General features: G+C 40.0%; 1 long non-coding RNA gene across 1 annotated transcript in view; it reads left to right on the top strand.

Annotated features, from left to right (window-relative positions):
* The first annotated feature begins 10,633 nt into the window (after positions 1 to 10,633).
* The window catches only part of LOC121929416, a 49,712-nt gene continuing 47,005 nt past the window's right edge, over positions 10,634 to 13,340 (top strand). Inside the window, exons 1-2 of the long non-coding RNA XR_006103668.1 lie at positions 10,634 to 10,678; positions 11,136 to 11,195. This is a non-coding gene — a long non-coding RNA (uncharacterized LOC121929416). The remainder of the gene's footprint in view (positions 10,679 to 11,135; positions 11,196 to 13,340) is intronic.

Below are 13,340 nucleotides of genomic sequence, written 5' to 3'. Positions count from 1 at the left end.
GATGTACAGTACAGAGATTGAATTTCACTACAGAGACGCAACACAACTATTGTGTAAGTGATTAAAGCTCAGTTAAATAAGTGCTTACTTGAAAAGAAGTTTAATTCAAGTTCCAAGGGCTTACTCCCAAGTAAATTTGCTAGATGGCAACTATTGTAATAAAAAATAAACATTCATGCCAAAGGGTTGCCAAGAAAAATCAAACAAATTGTGAACAGAACAATGTGAACAAAACCTCTTGGGCAGGCAAGAGAAAATGGCTGCAGCCTAGTTTGCGTACCAAGTAGCATCAAGTCCACAAACACACATGATTATTATCTTAAAGTAACGGAACATTCTGTGGCACCTAACACAGATGTTTAAAAGTGGCAGCTTCCATCAAGCACCTTAAATAAATCTTCTTTTCTTTCATTCTTTCTTTTCTGACCTGAGACCGGCTGCCAGTGCACATGAAAGAAATTACAATAGCTTCTCAGTCACTGCTGCTCTGGCTCCTTGTGCACTACAGCATTTGTCATTGCCAAAACAGCAGAGTTTAATTAAGTGTTGTGAGCAGCCTAGTGAGAAACACACTTTAAATTAAACCTCTGTACATGCAGCTATTGGTTCTTTACCTCCTGAACAATCAGCAGGGTGTTTGGCATAAATTCCGTCTCTCTAGGTAAAGGCAGCTCAATGCACCTCTAGCAATTCATAAATGATCCAGCTTTGCCAGAACCATATCTTATTAAAAGTGCATTTAATTATTTCTTCATTTGAAACACTGATAGATGGAGAGAATAATTAATGTGCCCACCACTACACATTTTATTTACTCTTCATATATTAATGATATTATCAGAAAGAGGCATCACAGTATCAGGTGTGTGCAAGCACACAGATTAAGCGTGTGATGTATATTTGAAAGAATCCCAAAAGCTCATTTGGAAAGATCTGGGAGATAGTAGTGAGTGTATCTCTCAAAATTTCTCTCCAAGCTCTCCAAGCTGGGGATAGGGATAAAGGAAAGTATTTGTGAGTGACAGTTCCATCTTCTAATCACAAGTGAATGATTTTATGAGGATTCTCTAATCACTGTGCATTGCCAGAGCAGTGTTATGGTAATATATCAAAGGACTGTTCCAGTGTTAAGTTTTCTTTCACGGTTCCATTGTATTTGTATGGTACTTTTATTTACACTCTGCCTTTTCCTCAGAGCTGTGATACAAAGCAGCTTAGAACACAATAGAAATCTGAGTGTGTGCACGTGCGTGTGCGTGTGTGTGCGTGCATGCACGCGTGTGTGCTTGTATTTCTGAATCCTGATTCCCTGTCAGGAGAATCTATATGCCTCTAGTTGTTGCTGGACTACAACTTCCATCTTCTCCCACATGATGGCCAGGGGAAAGGGTGAGTGGCAATTGCAGTTCAACATACTGAAGGACACATTTTCCTTACTTGTGCTCTACAGTGCTAAGTGCTTTCTGGGTCCACTAGTAGTGAAAGACTACTTCCAGGTATCCAGTGACATCATTCTGGGCTGAAATCAGCAGCAAAGGGATCCCTTGAAGTCATTTTCATTTTCTTTGGTCACTCTTTCCACAAATCAAGAGATATGGAACTAGACGTGATTGCTAGACTAGACCCATTCAGTCTGTGGAATTTGGTAAGTATTGACTTCCCATTCAGTGATTGATTCAGTGAGCCTACTCTAAAATTGGCCATACTCTAAAAATTGGCCATAATGCTCAAAGTATAGCCATTAATCCAGAGAGACTGGTAAATACCCTGTATTGGTGACAGCCTGTATTTCATCCTTCTAAATCCAGGCTTCTTAACCATTTAGACAGGACAAGGATGGGCAAATGCAGAGTGGGTGGGAACCATCTCCCTTTCTGGCCTTTCAATGGGCTGTGCCATTGCATTTTGGTGTAAGTAATATAATGTCATTCTGGTTGCCATATTTCATTATTGTTTTTTGCAGGGGTTGGGAGACTTGGGGACTGGAGAGTAAAACACTGAATTATTATTAACCTTTATTTATGAAGCGCTGTACATGCAATCTTTTTAGTTAGACGGTTCCCTGCCCTCGGGCTTACAATCTAAAAAGACATGACACAGAAGGAGAAGGGAGTGGTGGAGGGAAAGGGTAAGAAGAGGTCCAGCAGTTCCTCTCTACCTCCAAGACCTGGACCAAGGCAGATGGACTGGAGGGAGGGCTTGGTTTCATAATGGATGGTTAATCATTTTCCAGGGAAAATACATACTCTCAAGTAGGATAATGCATATACAGTACATAGCAATACAGGAAATGGTTTGATAAACAGGCACCAAAAGAACATCAAGTAGTAAGCGACACTTATGCAATGCCTGGGAAGGCTTCTCTGAACAGGATGGTTTTCAACTCCGTTTTGAAGCTGGTTAAAGAAGTGATGGCTCTTGCTTGTGGGGGAAGAAGGTTCCAGGATTGAGGGGCAGCAAGTGAAAAGGGGTGAATCCAGGATGGGGCAGAGGAAATCCTGGGCTGAGACAGTAGACTTTGACTACCGGAACGGAGGGCCCTGGTGGGAAGATGAGGAGAAAAAAGGTCTGATAAGTAAGGAGGGGCCAGTCCATGGAGGGCTTTAAATGCCGACAGCAGGAGCTTATACTGAATGCGGAAAGGGAGGGGGAGCCAGTGAAGGGATGCCAACACAGGAGAGATATGGTCACAGCGGTGGGCGGAAGTGATAATGCGTGCAGCTGAACGCTGAACACTGAAGAGGGCTTCGGGTGTTCACAGATGGTTTGGGGTATTTATAGCCAGTTTGAATTGTTTTGGACCATCTTTCAGATGAAATACCACCTGAAAATCAGTGTGTGTCTGTATTTTTAAAAGGTGGTCTGGAGGTATTGTGGGTTCTATTGGGAGTCAGGTGGTCCATGATCTGGGTGTTCAAATAATATACTTATAGCAACAGCAATAGCATGTATATTTCTGTTCTGCTTATCAGTGAACTCAGCACTTTCTAAGCAGTTTGAAATCTGTAAACCATTTGCTCCCAATAAGCTGGGTACTCACTGACCTACAAAAGGATGGGAGGCTAAGTGGCCCTTGGAGCCCCTGCAGGATTGAACTCACAAACCTGTGGCTGCAGTACTGGCATTTAACTACAGTGCCACCAGGGCTCCCATACTTTCAGCCTGATAAAATTCTACTTATATCCTTTAAAATGGTATGTTCATTTTTCTGTGGAGGGGTGCTTAGCTTTCATCAGAGGCTCTAACAAATGCATGACCCTGAAAAGGCTAAGAATGACTTTCTGAAATGTTGGAGCAAAGACAGTCATTGGAGATTATCACATGGAGGATAAGGACAGGAGCAAAGCATCCCATCTTTATCCTGCCCTATTCACGCAATCGGCGGAAAGACTATCACACACCGTGCACTTATCCATTTCTTCTCCCATCCATGAAGTGTAATGGACCATCATTTGGTATTGGAGTAGCTCTAAAACCCACATAAATGAATGTTCCAGCAACTGAGACCATCAGTGGAAGCCTTTCACCAGCTTCCCTGGGCTATGCAGATGGTTTGTACAGCTACAGTCTTTTTAGCACCAGGCAAAACCCATCTTCCTTAATTGGACTTAAATACTTTAGCACTATTTATTGTATCATGTTGGTTTCCATATTAGAATGCTGTCTGTGTGAGCTGGACTTACTGGGTTAGGTTTTTAGCTGCTGATAAGTATTACTTAACTGCTGCATGCCATAGGTATTGACTTTAGGTAATGGATTTTTTTTCCTGTGGAGATTTTTGTTTTAATTTGTCCATTTTTATGAGTTGTCAATCTATCTTGACTATCACTTAAGGTAGAAAGAAGCCCTATAATTTAAAACAAACAATACCCAACAAACAAAATAATGGTTACATGTGGAAACGGATTCACTTATTGATTGCAAGGAATGAACAGTACAAGAGGCAATCTGATAGCTTTAACTGGTAAAGGTGTATTGCCAAAGATTCAAACAACTATTGAGCCACACGGAATGTTTTTGCAGAGAGGCAGAGTGAGGCTGTGAAAGCTACAGAGCCTGTTAGGCATTCTCTTTCAAGAGGGAAATAACATCCCTCCTTTCCCTAGGTGAGATGCACAACTGCCCTGCAGCATTTGGTAGAATCAGTGGTGTTTTGCCAGCTTAAAGAATTCAAACAGATGTGCTGATCAGTTCTATATCTAATGGGATTACTGTAGAAACAAATTGGCTTTTCAGAGTGGAAGCTGTACATACACGAGACATGAATTAGAGAAATTACCAGTATGGTGATACAGCCTGATCAGATTATACCATTTGAAGTTAATGGGTTTCTTTCCATTTGTATTAATGGAATGTAGTAAATAATTCCAGCTATTAATTTGGAAGGATTATCAACATCACTCTCCTTGTTACCCTCATCATCTTCCTCATCACCATCTGGTTTTGCCTGCTATCCACATCCCTTTCAGTACAACGTAAGAGAGGGTTTTATGTGTCTTTGTTCAGAGAGCTTTTCTAGCCAAATTTTCAGCCTGATAAAATTTTCTGAGCACTTTATCAACCATGTGTGCGTACATATGGGAGCACTATAGCCGTTTAAAACTGTGGGTGACTGGTGGCTTCCATGTCAGTAGGATGGTGAATCCACTCCAGGTTTTAGCCTCACCTTGAGCTATCTAAGATGAAACTCATCCCCAAAATAGCTTTAAAATCTTGGATGTCAAAGTTAAGACTATAATCTAGAGTGTACTGTAATCTAGAGTGGGTTCACATTCCCACTAAGATGAAAGTCATAAGTAGATATGGAAAGGGGAGATCATTAGGTCTGATTCCAGGTGGAGTTCACTTAGGGACATACACAAGTATAAGTCATGCTATGTATGCAGGTCACCTTTGGCAATGGACATATTGTAGTGATACAGGAGAAAGCAGAATTTTGCAGACTGCATGTTCACCTGTAGTTTATGTTTGCAAGTTATCCATTGTCTATTGTGGATATGATCATATACTCTGCATTGTGGTTGTGCGTGATGTATTGTATATTGCAAAATGGGACCCAATCATTGACATCTGTTGCACAGTGTTGCTATTCTTCATGGGAGTTGTGAACTGCTGCCATGATGTATGTCCACTTATAGGTATATGCTAAATGGATGTTGGACTGAGGCTTTTCTGTTCCAGAGACAGAGCAGTGAACTGTAGAATGGGACAACAAGAAACAGATTGTAGATACTAAAGCAAGAATGGAGAATGAATGGTCACCAAGAATGGTCCCCTGAAACCTGACTGCTGGCTAATTCTAATGAGAAATACAGTCCAACAACATTGGAGAACCACACAACTTCCACACCTGTACTAAATATCATCTTTAATTAAAAGCAACAAAGGGCTAAATCCAATGTTAGTCCTAACACGGTAGATCCATTGAAATAAGTGGGACGGTTGGCTAGCAGGTCCCATTCATTTCAGTGGTTCTATTGATGTTGGGTACTCACATGTGCCTTTTGTGCAGATGTGAGAGATTAATGTCTTCACAGCAGTGAAAATTTGTCCTAAGTCCCCTTCACATCTTAAAAGACTGATTAAACAACACTGAAGCTTTGCCCAGTGAACTGTGAAATCCATGCCCAGTCAAAAGGATGTCTCATAACATCCGGAACACAGTTATTTTGTTTTTATTTTGTTTTTACCATTCTGGCTAGGAGGATGAATAAAAATATCTCTTGCGTTTAAGGAACAACCATGACAACACTGTGTGATTCTTTCCTGTAAACAGTTCTTGCCACATCAGCCCATGCCACAATGGTCCTTTCTCAAAATCTTACTCATCAAGTCTGCCCACAGGTCTCAGGACCAAGCTAGAGGCAAAATTAATTGGATGAATGCAGTTGGCACGCACATCTTTTTTATGTAAATAGGGAAAGCCTGAGTAGCCTCTGAATCTTTTAGGTAGGGAAGATTTAACTCTTTCTCCACCTGCCAAGGGTCCAATGGAATGCCATCTGTTTACATTTCAGGGGAAGCTTCCATTAGCAGGAACAGAAAGAATGAAGCTGTCCCCCCTGCATAGTCCCAAAGCTGCTTGACTTTCCCACCAATGGTGCAATGAAATTTGTAGGGCTGAAGTGCTGAAACTGTTTGATTAATACAGAAGCCAATGTTATCTACCACTCCCTCAGGAGCTGCATTCTGACCTTAGCTGCAATCTTTCATCCTGGTTGGGTCTCTGTATGTGTGTGTGAAATTTCCCAGCTATAATCAATTGTTTTGAACTATCCCTGTTGTATTGCAAACGGTTAGGGGGTGCCCTGTTCTGGAATAAGCAAGGAAGATCCATTAGCTTTACAAAAGATCAAGTCCTGGTGGAGATGCTGCATGGCAATGGCAGCCATCAGGATGAGCTCCTTCCCTTCCTATTGGGTTCTGGTTACATAACATGGACTATAGTGTGGCAATAAAGTATAGTTACAAAGTGCATCCCACAAGATCTGATATGTGAGCATCAAGTTTTGAATGTACTTAACTGATAATTTATTACTTTCAAGATTAACACATAGTTGTTTTGCACAAGAAACGTTTTTTTTTCTGTGCAGAAAATGTATAGAAAATACTGTTTCTTACACAGAAAATGCTGGTTTTCACGAAAACAGCCATATACAATTTTGCATAGAGTAATTTGCAAATTGGAAATAGGTTTTAAAAATGAGTGATTTTCAAAGACTTTCTTACATTAAGGAATAAAAAATATATTTTGAGAAGAAATTTAACGAAGCATTACATCCCAGTGGGTCAGCTGTCTTTTACTTAAAGAAAATGACTATCTTGCTGTGGTCAGTGGGATGGCGAGCAGTCTGTGGTAGAAAAAATATCTCTTTGAATCCCTATTTTGTTTCTGCTGCCTGAGATAGAAGGTGTAGAAACTCTTATTTTCCCATTTGTCCTCCCATTCTTTAAAGAAAATCCTTTCCATTGGTTATCTTTTCTGTGCTTGGCATCTTTCAGGGGAATGAAGGGGAACTCAGTGGTCTCAAGACTCTTCTAATCTGGCTTCTCTCACTATAGGCAGTGTTGGCTTCCACCATTAGAATGAGCAGTGAAGTTCCTTCTTCACGCAGACAGAAATCAAGACTTGCAATGCCTTAGATCCATGGGATGCCCTCCTAAGGATGCCCTCTTATATATTGTGACCTGAATGTCAGAAATTAATTTACACTAATATCCAGGGTGAATCTTCAGAAATATTTTTGAGAATTATTTTTAAATCTTACTTAAATACTTTGGCTGGGATCCTGCATCAAAAACAAGCCACAATGTTGTAGCTATGCTTTAGCTCCGCATCCAACCCCTGAAACCCACCTTAAAAGCCAGTCATCCATTCAAAGTAGGAGACATCTTTTCTGCTGCAAAGCAAGGCATTGCAGGATGACATGGCCAACCCTCTCCTGCCAGTGAGTGAAGCTGTGATGAAGAATTGTGACAGTGGCCTGGAGGACCCCTTGCTTTTGCTCTTTGCAGCATTTCTCAGTGATGGGAGGGATCTGGTCACACCATCCTACAACTCCCCACTTGGCATCATACTCTGGAAGCAGTCCTAACTTACAATGAACCCTAAATTAAACCATTATAATTAACAGGATGACAACCTTTGTTTCACCACCAAAGGAAGAGAAAACTAAATAACCCCAGGACAAGGTGAAGTCCATTTTCATGCAACACCAACAAATTATGCAATATAAGTTAAAAGAACATTGAGCTTTTTGACACTTAGAAGACTCTGATATTTTATTTGACAGAAGCTACCATAGGCTGTAACATGTTTGCTCAGATGGACTTCAGTCTATGAAAACTTATACCAAAAACTAAAGGCAAAACATGTAAGTTTTTAGGAAGACATAAAAATCCTCCCCCTCCCCCCTCTGCCACAAACCTGCATGCCTATTCCTCTGCAAATAAACTGATGATGATCTCAGCTTCTCCTGGTCCTGTCATAGTGACTTCTGAGATTCTATTTGACTTTTGCAAAATAATCATAGCAAGGCTTAAATGGCTACCTAAAAGTTACAAGGGCTAATTTTCTTTCAGGATCCCTTCAAGTTTTTACCTTACAAGTACAAAGATTATAGAGACTACAGAGAGAACTCAAACAAGAGACAGCAGGTGAAGGCAGGCCAACACAGTGATTAAGGATTACACAAAAATCAGGAAATGTATTTTGGAAGTTATTTGGCCAAATACAATATTTCTATGGGAAAGGCAAGAGATTAATGGGTGTTCTGTGTATTTAAGATAGTGTTATCACTGTGAAGTTTAATAGCATCATTTAAGCTGTTTTAGGGCTTAACTAGAAAGGAAAAACATTCTGTGGAAGTGCTGAGACTTTCCATTTTCCATATTTATGGCTTTGCATCCAAACTCTTTCTAGAAATATCTCTGTTTCCCTTACTCTCTCTCCCTTGTGTTCTTCCTCCTCCCCACTGATCACATATTACATCTAGAGTCAGGCAACATTTCAGAAACTAGCTTTCACCGATTGTCATTAACAATTTTTTAAAAGTAGGATAATTTAAACTGAACTGGGGAGTGGGGACAAAAAGTTGGGAGTTCATTGGTAATACAGTGGTCCCTTCTCTTATGCGGGGGATCCGTTCCAGATCCCCATGTGTAAGGGAAATCCAACCACGGGTGTGTTCCCCATTACTTTTTCCAGGATGTGCAAGGGCTTTTTCCAACGTGGCTTTCAACGTATAATAAAGCCGCGTAAGGTGTGCTCACATATGACGTGGGTGCACTGTACTTCATATCATGTAAATCTCCAAAATAAAATTAGTTTGTATAGGAGGAAAATCTGGAACTTTTAGAGACTTTTTTGTCTGGAGAGGCTCTTAGTTGGGAGCTATTGAAATTCATAGTGGGTTGGAGCCAGGACTCACCTCCCTTTCTGCTTGCAGAATAGTTGGAGGAAATGTGAAAGTCATTTCCCACAGATTCTACATTTGACATACGTTTCCCACCTCATGTCTTCTTCCATTACCAATCTGGGTGCTCCTCCGGTCCTACAAGGTTCTTTCCAGAAATAAACCTAAATCTCCCCTGCACCTCCTTCCATTTGGGTATCCCTTGAGCAGAGAGTCCCTATCAAAGGACTCTGGATCCAACCATGTGGCCTTTTTAGATACACTGTCACTAACAGTTCAACTGCTTATTAAATTCTCCTGGATCATTCCATTCTTTTCAGAATTAAAGCCTTCAAAGTGTGAGTCCCACTAGGTCTATTGCCTCATTTTTCCAATGTTCGTTAACAGCTGGAAATATGAAATAAAAAGACCTCTGCTTACATTAGCTGAAAGCAAAGTTAAACCTGGCAAACTAGATCCAGTCTGCAGCTTAAATTGAAGCAGACACATCTTCCCACAGCATACATACACTTTAGGGATCTATTAGTTATTGTGATATGACAATATTAAAACTGTAGTCTAACAATTAATGAAAGACACTCATTAGGGACATTGAAGCATTTAATTGAGTCATATATTCCTTTAATCTTTATTCTAGGCTACTATATGAAGGACCAGGAGTCATTGTGTCTGTGTTTTATTCTTGACTTCCCAGTACTGCCTGGTTTTGGACCTAATGTCCCAAAATGAATGTATGGCACTTCCTGCAATCCTGCCTCCATTTCTGCAGTAGCTCTTTCGCATTTTCCTCTTCAGATTCTTAGCAGCAATGGCTTAAGATTTTCCCATTTTCCTTCTTCCACCACCCACACATCCCTAGAAGCCTCATGTTTCCTTTAAAAATTATTTCTCGAGGAGTTATAACAGGTTCCCCACCCCTTCTTTTTTTGTGAAGGTGGCTACTACAACTTCATTGATTGATATATTTTGAAGTGTTTACTAGTATCTCAATCATGACATCCTGATGCATTGTAGATGCTGTACACACACACACACACACACACACACACACACACACACAGAGAGAGAGAGAGAGAGAGAGAGAGAGAGAGAGAGATTCTCTTTCATTAGTGTAGTATAATGTCTGAATATTCCTTGCCTAATAAAAATCTATAAAATTTATAGGGTCATCATGCTCTGACAGGAGACTTGGAGGCAGGAAAAAAAACACAAGTCAAACAGTTTTTGGGCCTATACAGACAGGCCAAAATAAAACTGCTTCGGGTCACTTTGGAGGTATGCTGTTTAAATGATGCATGCGTCCTAAGAGGCCAAAAGCTGTGCCGAAGCTGTGGTCCAGTCCTTAGGACTGGAGCGTGGCTTTGGCATGGCTTCTGGCCTCTTAGGGCACATGCATAATTTAAACAGCATACCTCCAAAGTGACCCGAAGCAGCTTTATTTTGGCCTGTCTGTACAGGCCCTTTATCATCCGGAAGTTCTTCCCAATTTTTCAGTAGAATCTGTTTTCTTATAGTTTGTTGGTTTGTGTCTTCACCTTGGGAACTACAGAAAACAAATGGTGTTGTTGTTAGTTACTGTCAAGTGAATCCCATCCATGGCAACCCCAGCTCATGGCAACACCATAAATCACCCTATCATCAACAGCCCTACTTGGTCCTGCAGGCTCAGGGCTGTGGCTTCCTTGATTGAATCTCTCCCTTTGGAATGAAGTCTTCTGCTTTTCCTATTACCTTCTTCTTTCCAAATATTATTGGATTTTCTAGTGAGTCATTTCTTCTCATGATATGGCCAAAGTATCACAGCCTCAGTTTAGTCATCTTGGCTTCTAGGGAGAGTTCTCAGGCATGATTTGCTCTAAGACCTATTTATTTATCTTTTTAGCAGTTAGCGGTATCCTCAGCACCACATTTCAAATCAGTTGATGTTCTCCTACCAGCTTTTTTTTCCTGCCCAGCTTTCAAAATCATACATAGATATGGGGAAAGGATGGCATGGATACCCTAACTTTCATATTTAGTCATATACCTTTACACCTCAGGATTTTGTCTATTTCCTTCACAGTTGCCTTTCCAAGTCCAAGGCTGCTATCACAATGCAGCATTAATGCAGTCTGACACCACTTTAACTGTCTTGGCTCCATCCTACAGAATCCTGGAATTTGTAGTCTGTTGTGGATTTGTAGATAAAGTCCTCATCTTGTTCTGATTTCTTTACTGCAGTCTCCATTCTGATTAATGACTGAGCCAGGGTAAGGAAAACGTTCCATACCTCTTTCCAAGGTAAGAAAATTATTTCAATGTCTTCATTGTGTATGTTAATGTTATGTAACTCATCTATAGTCATTTTTGTTTGTTTTCTTCAACTCTAAACCGGCCTTTGCACTTTCTTCCTTAACTTTATTCAGTAATCATTCCAAGTCTTTGCTATTTTCTGCTAGTAGTATGGTGTCATCTACATGTCTTAAATTATTGATGGTCCTTCCTCTAATTTTCACGCCTCCTTCCTCTGAGTCTAATCTTGCTTTACCATTATATGTTCAGCATATCCTTGCCAATGGGAAATCATTGTTTCCACATATTCTGTCCTGATGATATTCTCTTGTCCTGAGTACAGGTTACACATCAGAACAATCAAATCTTATGGCACACCCATTTTTTAAAGAGATATCCATATATTTTTAAGACAGACACAATTAAAGGCTTTGCTGTAAAACCTACATTCATGTTTCTGACTCTATTTCTGTCACCTTTTACTTTTGCTTTTCATCTGTCCTTAACTGTTTGAAGAGTTTCACCTGTCATCCACTAAGGTTTCTCTTTCTTTTTGACTGTAGATAGTGTTTTTTAAAATTCTTATCTGATAATGTTCTTCTCACTTCTGGTTAATTAGGCTTAATATTGCAAATCTAATTTTACATTGTTTTTAAATTCTACACGGATGGCCTTCAGGTTATATTTTGGCATGATGCTTCATTTAGTGTTCTTCTTTTGCTTTACTCTAATTTTTTATACTTAGCAGTTTGTCGTCTGGCTCCATCTTCTGCTTCCAATTATGCAGTCTATTTGATTTCCATATTGGCCATCAGGTGATGTCCACCTCTTGGGTCACTTGATGAACAAACTGTTCACCTTGGAAAATTTAATCAGCCACTCTCCTGCTTGACTTCTTGATCAGAGGCCAATTTTTTCCTATAGTCTTAGATTCTGCTCTGTTGGTTACTTTTGCATTCCAATCATCTACAATTAACAAGTTCTGTTTTGGTGTGTGATCAATTTCATCTTGGATTCCAGCATAGAATCTTTCTTCTTCTTCTTCTGCCTCTGTCATAGAAGCATAAACTTAGCTTATTGTTATATTGATGGGTTTTCCCTGAAGTCTTATTGATATTATCTGGTCAGACTTTGCATTATATCCTTAGCCTGTTTTTGCTATATCCCTCCTTGCTATTAATGCCACCCCATTTCTTATTAGATATTCATTTCCTGAGTAAAACACTGTAATTATTTAACTCAAAATGTCCCATTTCTGTCCTCTTTAGCTAGCCCACTCCAAGTACTGCAATATTTATACATTCCATTTCTTGTTTTTCCATGTCTAGCTTATCCTCATTCATGCTTCTCACAGACTATGCTCCTATAATATGTGTTGTATAGCTTCAGATTTTCCTTTCACCTCTGATCATGTCAACAGCTGAATGTCCTTCAGCTTGAGTCCAGTTGCATCATTAGCCACAGCACTAGTCATAGCTTTCCTCTGCTCTTTCCCAATAGCTTGTTGAGTGCCTTCCCACCTGGAAGTCTCATCTTCTGTCAATATCGCTTGTTTCATTTTATATTGTCCCATCATAGGATTTTCATGGTAAAAGACATTCAAAAGGGGTTTACCAAGCCTGTTTCTGTACAATACTAACAAGTGTTAACTATGGTTCCACTGCTATTGACTCTGAGAGACCCTCCACAGCCTGGCCTTGGGATCTCTATGTATTTGATAACGAGAGCTCTTCTATTCACATAATGTAAATCCTGGGCTCACAGTGTAGCACTGTCTCTACATTCATTCATTCATTCATTCATTCATTTCTTTTCCATATTTTCTTATGAGATCTTAGGGTGGTATAAAATTGAAACAATTTAAAACATTTCCATATTAAAACCATAAATATTATAAACAAGATTTAAAAAATTTAAAGCTACAACTATTTAAAGACATGTACATTTTAAAGAAAATTAGTCCCCCAGAAGCGTGAATGAAGAGACATGTTTTGGCTTGATGTCAGAATAAACAACATTGGCACCAGTCAGGCATTCCACAATCAGAGCATGAAGGTCATCTCCCATGTCCTTCCATATTGCTCTCGCTGGTGGGACACAGAAAAGGGCCCCTTCTGGAGACCTCAGTTCTAGTGCAGGGGTGTGGGGGTGGGG

The sequence above is a fragment of the Sceloporus undulatus genome, chromosome 1 (genome assembly GCF_019175285.1).
Source record: "Sceloporus undulatus isolate JIND9_A2432 ecotype Alabama chromosome 1, SceUnd_v1.1, whole genome shotgun sequence".
Taxonomy (NCBI): Eukaryota; Metazoa; Chordata; class Lepidosauria; order Squamata; family Phrynosomatidae; genus Sceloporus; species Sceloporus undulatus.
This window is presented reverse-complemented; position numbering and strand designations above follow the sequence as displayed.